The 7,394-nt window shown below is 53.8% G+C and overlaps 1 pseudogene; it reads left to right on the top strand.

Annotated features, from left to right (window-relative positions):
* Positions 1 to 948: 948 nt before the first annotated feature.
* On the top strand, positions 949 to 3,496 carry LOC147974999 (uncharacterized; annotated as a pseudogene).
* The last annotated feature ends 3,898 nt before the right edge of the window (positions 3,497 to 7,394 follow it).

Below are 7,394 nucleotides of genomic sequence, written 5' to 3'. Positions count from 1 at the left end.
CTTTCATATACTAGTGGGAATTTTTCATTATAGAACTTGGCTTGTATATTCCGATAATGGCTTCCTCAAATGCCTGAGGTCTTCTAGAGCAAACAAGTTGGATGCACACCCACTTAGTTTTCAGTTTGAGCTTTCATACACTTATAGCTCTTAGTGCATCTGTTGCATGGCAATCTGTTATAACCGGGTAGACTTATGCCCGTAGGAGGCCCATCGGGCAGGTTTAGTTAGGGGCTTGGCCCACAAGTTATCTTATTTTTTAGCATCGTGGTTATATATACTAGCTATAAGACTATTTTTGAGATTAAGCAATAAGAAGAATTCTATTGCCCGGCACCAAGAGGAGCCGGACCCTAAGCCCTAGCCGCCTCTCTCTCTCTCAGTCGCCGCCTCCCTCCTTCCACCTCGCGACGGCGCCGGCGCACCGGCCGCCACGCCCTCGCCCCCATCCACTTCCGTCTTTCCCCTACAACCTGACGAGCAGGTCCCGTAGGACCCTGGGTTCTACCAATTTGGTATCCAAAGACTCGGGTTCGATCATGTCTTCATCAACACCCACGTCGCCGCTGCCCGTCGGCACCACCGCCCCGATGACCACCGCCGAGGGCCCCACGATGTCGGGCCTGGTCACTAACGCGGGCTCCCCAACGCCGCCGGCCCCAATCACCTCCATGCCGCCGACGACCGCCGTCTTCACGCTGGAACAGGTCACCAGCATGTTGTGGGATCTCGTGACGGTCGTCCAGGGCCTCCACCTATACCTGGCAGGGCCATACGCACCGCCGCCGGCTGCACCGATCGCCGCCTACAGCCAACCCGCGTTGCCGTGGCCGTCCCAGGGCGCGCCTGCATACGGCGGGCCACTGCTGCTGCCGTTCCAGGTGGGGCACCCCAGCGGCCCGCCCCGCCCCCACTGCATCTGCCACAGTCGTCAGCCGCGATGCCTCTATGACCGCAGTGACCAACTCCGTCCCTGCAGCACCCGTCGCGACCGGCCACCCTCCACAGCAGACGCTACAACCACTGGCGCCACCTCTGCCCAGCACGGTGGCACCCTCGCCGGCCGGCCTGCCAATCCATCAGGTCCGGTTTCCGCCCTCCCAGTCGCCACTACCAGCTTGGGCGGCTGGGTCTTCACCATCACCGGTCTACACCACGGCTCTAGAACAGCCGACCCCGTTCCCGCAGTTCGGCGGGCCATCCGGCTTTGCGGATCCCTACCCGTAGTACTCCGACCAGGCACCACCCGCCTTGTTGGTTCGCACCTTCGAGCTAGTTCGACACGGCGCTCCGACCCAAACACCGCCGCGGTTCGCCAAAATCGACTTCGCCACATATGACGGCACTGAGGACCCCCTCAATTGGCTCAACCAGTGCGACCAGTTTTTTCACGGGCAGCGCACCCTCGCGTCAGAGCGTACCTGGCTCGCCTCTTACCACCTCCGCGGCGCGGCACAGACATGGTATTACGCCCTCGAGCAGGACGAGGGCGGCATGCCCCTTGGGAGCGCTTCTGAGCTCTGCCTCCTTCGTTTTGGGCCTCCGATCCGTGGGAGCCATCTGGCGGAGCTCGGACGTCTTCCCTTCACCTCCACGGTGTAGGACTTTGCCGACCGTTTCCAGGCCCTGGCGTGCCATGCGTCGGGCGTGACGACGTAGCAGCGGGCCGTCCACTTCATCAGTGGACTTCTGGGTCACATCCGCATGGACGTGGAGCTTCATGGGCCGCAGGATCTCCAGACGGCCATATATTACGCCCACGCCTTCGAGTGTCGCGCCCAGGCCATGCAGCCGGCAGCCCCGGCTTGTGGAGGCCGACAGGCCGCCCGGCAGCCCCCTACGACGGGCCGGCCACCCTCGGCCGCCCCGACGACAAGCACCCCGGCCGCGACGCGGCCCTTCCGTCATCTCTCTCTGGTGGAGCAGATGGAGCGGTGGCACTAGGGCCTCTGTTATAACTGCAATGATCCCTATACGCCGAGCTATGTCTGCTCGCGCCTCTTCTACATGGAGACGGCCGACTACATGGAGGAGGACAACCTGGCCGACGGGGCCGACGCACTGCGGCCCAGTGACTGCCGAGGCCACACCCGCGGCTGCCCCGACGACGGCACTCGTGGTCTCTCTCCATGCGCTCGCTGGCATCCGCGACAAGAGAACCATGCTTTTGCCAGTGATTATCCATGGAGAGCGCCTGGTGGCCTTGGTGGATACAGGCTCCACCCATAACTTCCTGCCTGAGGCTACCATGCATCGCTTAGCGCTTCAGCCGACGGGCGGGGAGCAACTTCGGGTCACAGTGGCCAACATCGATCGTCTTCGGTGTCATGGGCTCGCACGGGACGTGCCCATCACCATCGGTGACAAACACTTCTCCATCACCTGTGAGGGCATTGACTTGGGCTGTTTCGACTTCATCCTTGGCGTCGATTTTCTGCGGACCCTCGGTCCCATCCTTCGGGACTTCGATGCTCTGACGATGGCCTTCTGGCGGCTAGGCCGCCGCATCCGGTGGGAAGGCATTGGGGGCGCCTCACCGGCGACGCCGCAGCTTCAGCTGGCAGCGGCTACCCCCGAGGCCGAGCACCCACTATTGGATCACCTTCTGCAGCAGCACGGCGACCTCTTCACCGAGCCGCAGGGTCTCCCGTCAGCCCGGGTTTATGATCACCGGATTCATCTCCTGTCGGGCTCGGCACCGGTGGCACTTCGTCCTTACCGCTATCCGCAGCTGTAGAAGGATGAGTTAGAGCGGCAATGCGCACTCATGCTCGCCGCGGGCATCATCCGGATCTCCACATCATTGTTCACCGCGCCGGTCCTCCTCGTCCGCAAGTCGGATGGCACGTGGCGCTTCTGCATTGACTACCGTGCCCTTAATGCTCTCACACTGAAGGACAAGTTCCCTATTCCGGTGGTCGATGAGCTCCTGGATGAGCTACATGGGGCGCGCTTCTTCACCAAGCTCGATCTCCGGTCGGGGTACCACCAGGTGCGCATGCACCTGGGCGACATCGCCAAGACGGCATTTCAGACTCATCACGACCACTTAGAGTTCTTGGTGATGCCCTTTGGCCTCTCCAACGCCTCGGCGACCTTCCAGGCTCTAATGAACGACGTCCTCCGTCCCTACTTGCATCGGTTTGTGCTTGTTTTCTTTGATGACATTCTTATCTACAATGCTTCATGGGTGGAGCATCTCCAGCACGTCGCCATCGTCTTCAATGAGCTTTGTGCGCACCATCTTCATCATAAGCGCTCGAAGTGCTCGTTTGGGACGCCTTCGGTCACCTACCTCGGCCACGTCATCTTGGCCTACGGGGTTGTTATGGATGCCGACAAGGTGGCAGCTGTCGCAGCCTGGCCGACGCCGCATTCACTGCGGGCTCTTCATGGTTTTCTGGGCCTCGCGGGATACTGCCGGAAGTTTATCCAGGAGTTCGGCCTCATCGCGTCACCACTCACGCATTTTCTGCACCGCGACGCCTTCGCATAGACGATGAGGCGACGGCGGCATTCAACGCCCTCAAGGGGGCCCTCACGACGAACCCCATTCTTCAGATGCCGGATTTTGACCGCCCATTCATGGTGGACTGTGACACCTCCAGTGCGGGGTTCAGCGCCGTGCTTCATCAGGGTGATGGCCCTCTCGCCTTCTTTAGCAGGCCTTTCGCTCCGCGCCATCTTAAACTTGCGGCGTATGAGTGGGAGCTCATTGGCTTGGTGCAGGCGGTGCGCCATTGGCGGCCCTATCCGTGGGGGCGGTCTTTTCAGATTCACATGGACCACTACAACCTCAAGTTCTTGCTGGACCAAAGGCTCTCGACCATGCTGCTGCACCAGTGGATCAGCAAGCCCTTCGGCTTTGACTTCTCTGTCGAGTATCGCCCGGGTTGCCTTAACACCATGGTCGATGCCTTGTCTCGCCGCGACGCCGACCACGACACCACCATCGGCGACTCCGAGGGGGCAGCACTCTGCATCCACTCCGGGCCGACCTTCGGCTTCTTCACCGACATTCGCCGGGCAACGACGACCATGCCCAACACACTTCTTCTTCAGCAGCAGCTGGCTGCGGGCGAACTGGAGGAGCCTTGGCGCTTCACCGACGGCCTACTCCTCCATGGGCGCCGGGTCTTCGTGCCGGTACATGACGATCTCCGTCACTAGGTGCTGCTGCTGGTCCACTCGGCAGGCCATGAGGGTGTGTAGAAAACTCTCCAGCGCCTCCGCGCAGACTTCTACATCCCTGGTGATCGGGCCCTAGTCCGTGACTGGGTTCGGTCTTGTGTGATGTGCCAGCGCAACAAGACGGAGACACTATGGCCGGCTGGGCTTCTCCAGCCCTTGGAGGTGTCGTCTCATGTCTGGGCGGATATTTCCATGGACTTCATCGAGGGCCTTGGAGGATCGAAAGTATGTCTAGACGGGGGGTGATTAGACTACTTGACCAAATAAAAATCTAGCCTTTTCCCAATTTTAAGTCTTGGCAGATTTTAGCAACTTAGCACTAGTCAAGTAAACAACCTACACATGCAAGTCTAAGTGTATAGCAGCGGAATGTAAAACATTGGACATGAAGGTAAAGGGAGGAGTTTGGAGGGAGCAAACGCAATGTTGACACGGAGATTTTTGGCATGGTTCTGATAGGTGGTGCTATCGTACATCCACGTTGATGGAGACTTCAACCCACGAATGGTAACGGTTGCGCGAGTCCACGGAGGGCTCCACCCACGAAGGGTCCACGAAGAAGCAACCTTGTCTATCCCACCATGGCCATCGCCCACGGAGGACTTGCCTCACTAGGGTAGATCTTCACGAAGTAGGCGATCTCCTTGCCCGTACAAACTCCTTGGTTCAACTCCACAATCTTGATGAAGGCTCCCAAGTGACACCTAACCAATCTAGGAGACACCACTCTCCAAAAGGTAATAGACGGTGTGTTGATGATGAACTCGTTGCTCTTGTGCTTCAAATGATAGTCTCCCCAACACTCAACTCTCTCTCTCACTGATATGGATTTGGTGGAAAGATGATTTGAGTGGAAAGCAATTTGGAGAAGGCTAGAGATCAAGATTCATATGGTTGGAATGGAATATCTTGACCTCAACACATGAGTAGGTGGTTCTCTCTCAGAAAATGTATGATGGAAGTGTAGGCATGTTCTAATGGCTCTCCTCATGAATGAAGAGTGGGTGGAGGGGTATTTATAGCCTCCACACAAAATCTAGCCGTTACACACAAATCACCAAACTCGGTGGGACCGAATAATGAAACTCGATTGGACCGATTTAGTTCAAAAATGTGAACGTTAGGATTTTCGGTGGGACCGACATGTCAACTCGGTGAGACCGATTTCATTAGGGTTAGGGCATAACGTAATCTTGGTGAGACCGATTACACAAACTCGGTGGGACCGATTTTGATAATAAGCTAACCATAAAGTTGGTCATGCAAACTCGGTGGGACCGATTCGCTCATCTCGGTGAGACTGAAACGTTACGAAGGGGAAACAAAGAGTTTGCATTGCGAACTCGGTGGGACCGATCACTCATTTTAGTTCGACCGAAACGTTACGAAGGGAAACAGAGAGTTTGCAATCCCATCTCAGTGAGACCGAGATCCCTATCGGTGAGACCGAAAAGACTAGGGTTTGTGGCAGTGGCTATGTCAACTAAACTCGGTGGCGCCTGATAGAAAGTTTCGGTGGGGCCGAGTTTGACTTTTGGTTTGGGACATATGTGGATATGAGAACGTGTTTGAGGGTTTTGGAGCATATCACTAAGCATTTTGAGCAAGTAACCCATTAAGAAACACCTCATCCCCTTTTAATAGTATTGGCTTTTCCTATGGAATTAATGTTATCTTGGATCACTAAAAGGTAAAATGTAGAGTCTTGAGCTTTAGAGCTTGAGCCAATCTTTTGTCCTTAGCATTTTAAGGGGTCCACATTTCTAATCCATGCCATGCCAATCATTGAGCTTTCCTGAAATATTTATCTTGAAATAGTATTAGCTCAATGAGCTATATGTTGTTAGGAATTACCAAAACCACCCAGGGATAGTTGCACTTTCAATCTCCCCCTTTTTGGTAATTGATGATAACATATAGATCAAAGCTTCGAAAAATGATTATAAGATTGATATACATCGTCGCTTTGAGAAGTATGTGATAAGCAAGAGCTCCCCCTAAATTTGTGCATTAGTTAAAATTTTGTTTTGAATGCAAATGCACAATCGATTAGGATCATGGGTCACTCTTCCATGTCACATACATCTTGGTGGAGCGCTCAAAATGATAAACATTAAAAAACATGCACTCATCACCAAGCAAAGTGAATGATCATATATGGAATATAAGAGATAATATCATCCAAGCAAGCATTAAGGTAGCATATGATCAATCACATGATCAAACAAGTATCTCACACAGACAAAGACATGGCGTATCAACCAAGCGCATAAAAAGGTTCGACCAAAAACACGAGAGATAAAAGGCAAAACACTCTCTCTCGAAGCCTATGATCTATACATATTTCTCCCCCTTTGGCAACAAGTTACCAAAAAGTTTGATAATCCATAATTCTATATGTCTCTCAGGCTCGGTCTTCGGGAGGTGGTGTAGAGAGAAATCCAAGGACGAAGGCATCTGTCGATGTAGTTGGAGCTGGTGGAGTGGCTCCTGGAGGTGGTACTGAGGTTGTAGCTGCTGGTGCTGACAAAGTAGCTCTAGAAACAGGTACAAGCACTACAGCAGACCTCTGACTCCTTGGTACTCGCTGAAAAGAATCAGTAGTTGCCTTCCCTTTCCTCTCTTCTGCTTCCTCCTGGAGCTGCTCAACTGCATTCTGTATCTCAATTACCTTGAGGTCAAGATCATACAATTTTGTCTCAACTATGCTCTCCGGGCTCTCCTGATTCCGAGTTGGGGTGGCCAAGACCTTCTCAATCCTCAGTGTAGCTTGAATCAGATAGCCTAATTGATCTTGTTTTGACTTGAGGAACACCTGAGATGTTTCTTCTACACTTGGCATCCTTGCAGCTTTCTCTGCCTTAGCTTTGGCTCTCTTCTCTTGTGCTTGAGCTAATGACGGTTCATTCTCATTCATGATAACTTCATTATCTTCAAATTCAGGATATATGGGTAGATGCTCCTTGTCCAACAAGTATGCTCCTGTGCCCATCTTAGAATTGATGAGCTCCTGAATATGTGGAGCATACCCACATCCTCTCTTTTGATTAGCAGTTGTCCTTTTGATTGTCTCTACAATCAGGCTCATGACTTTGAACTTCTGAGGGACATCAAAGATTTGCAGCATGTTGATGGAATGTCCTCTAACCATCTTGTGATCTCCAAACTTGGGTAGCAATGTGTGCCTAAGGATCCAGTTGATG

This window comes from Triticum urartu, chromosome 4A (genome assembly GCF_056163025.1).
Source record: "Triticum urartu cultivar PI428250 chromosome 4A, HENAU_Tu73, whole genome shotgun sequence".
NCBI lineage: Eukaryota > Viridiplantae > Streptophyta > Magnoliopsida > Poales > Poaceae > Triticum > Triticum urartu.
Note: the sequence above shows the minus strand (reverse complement) of the source record. Positions and strands in the feature narration are given on the sequence as shown.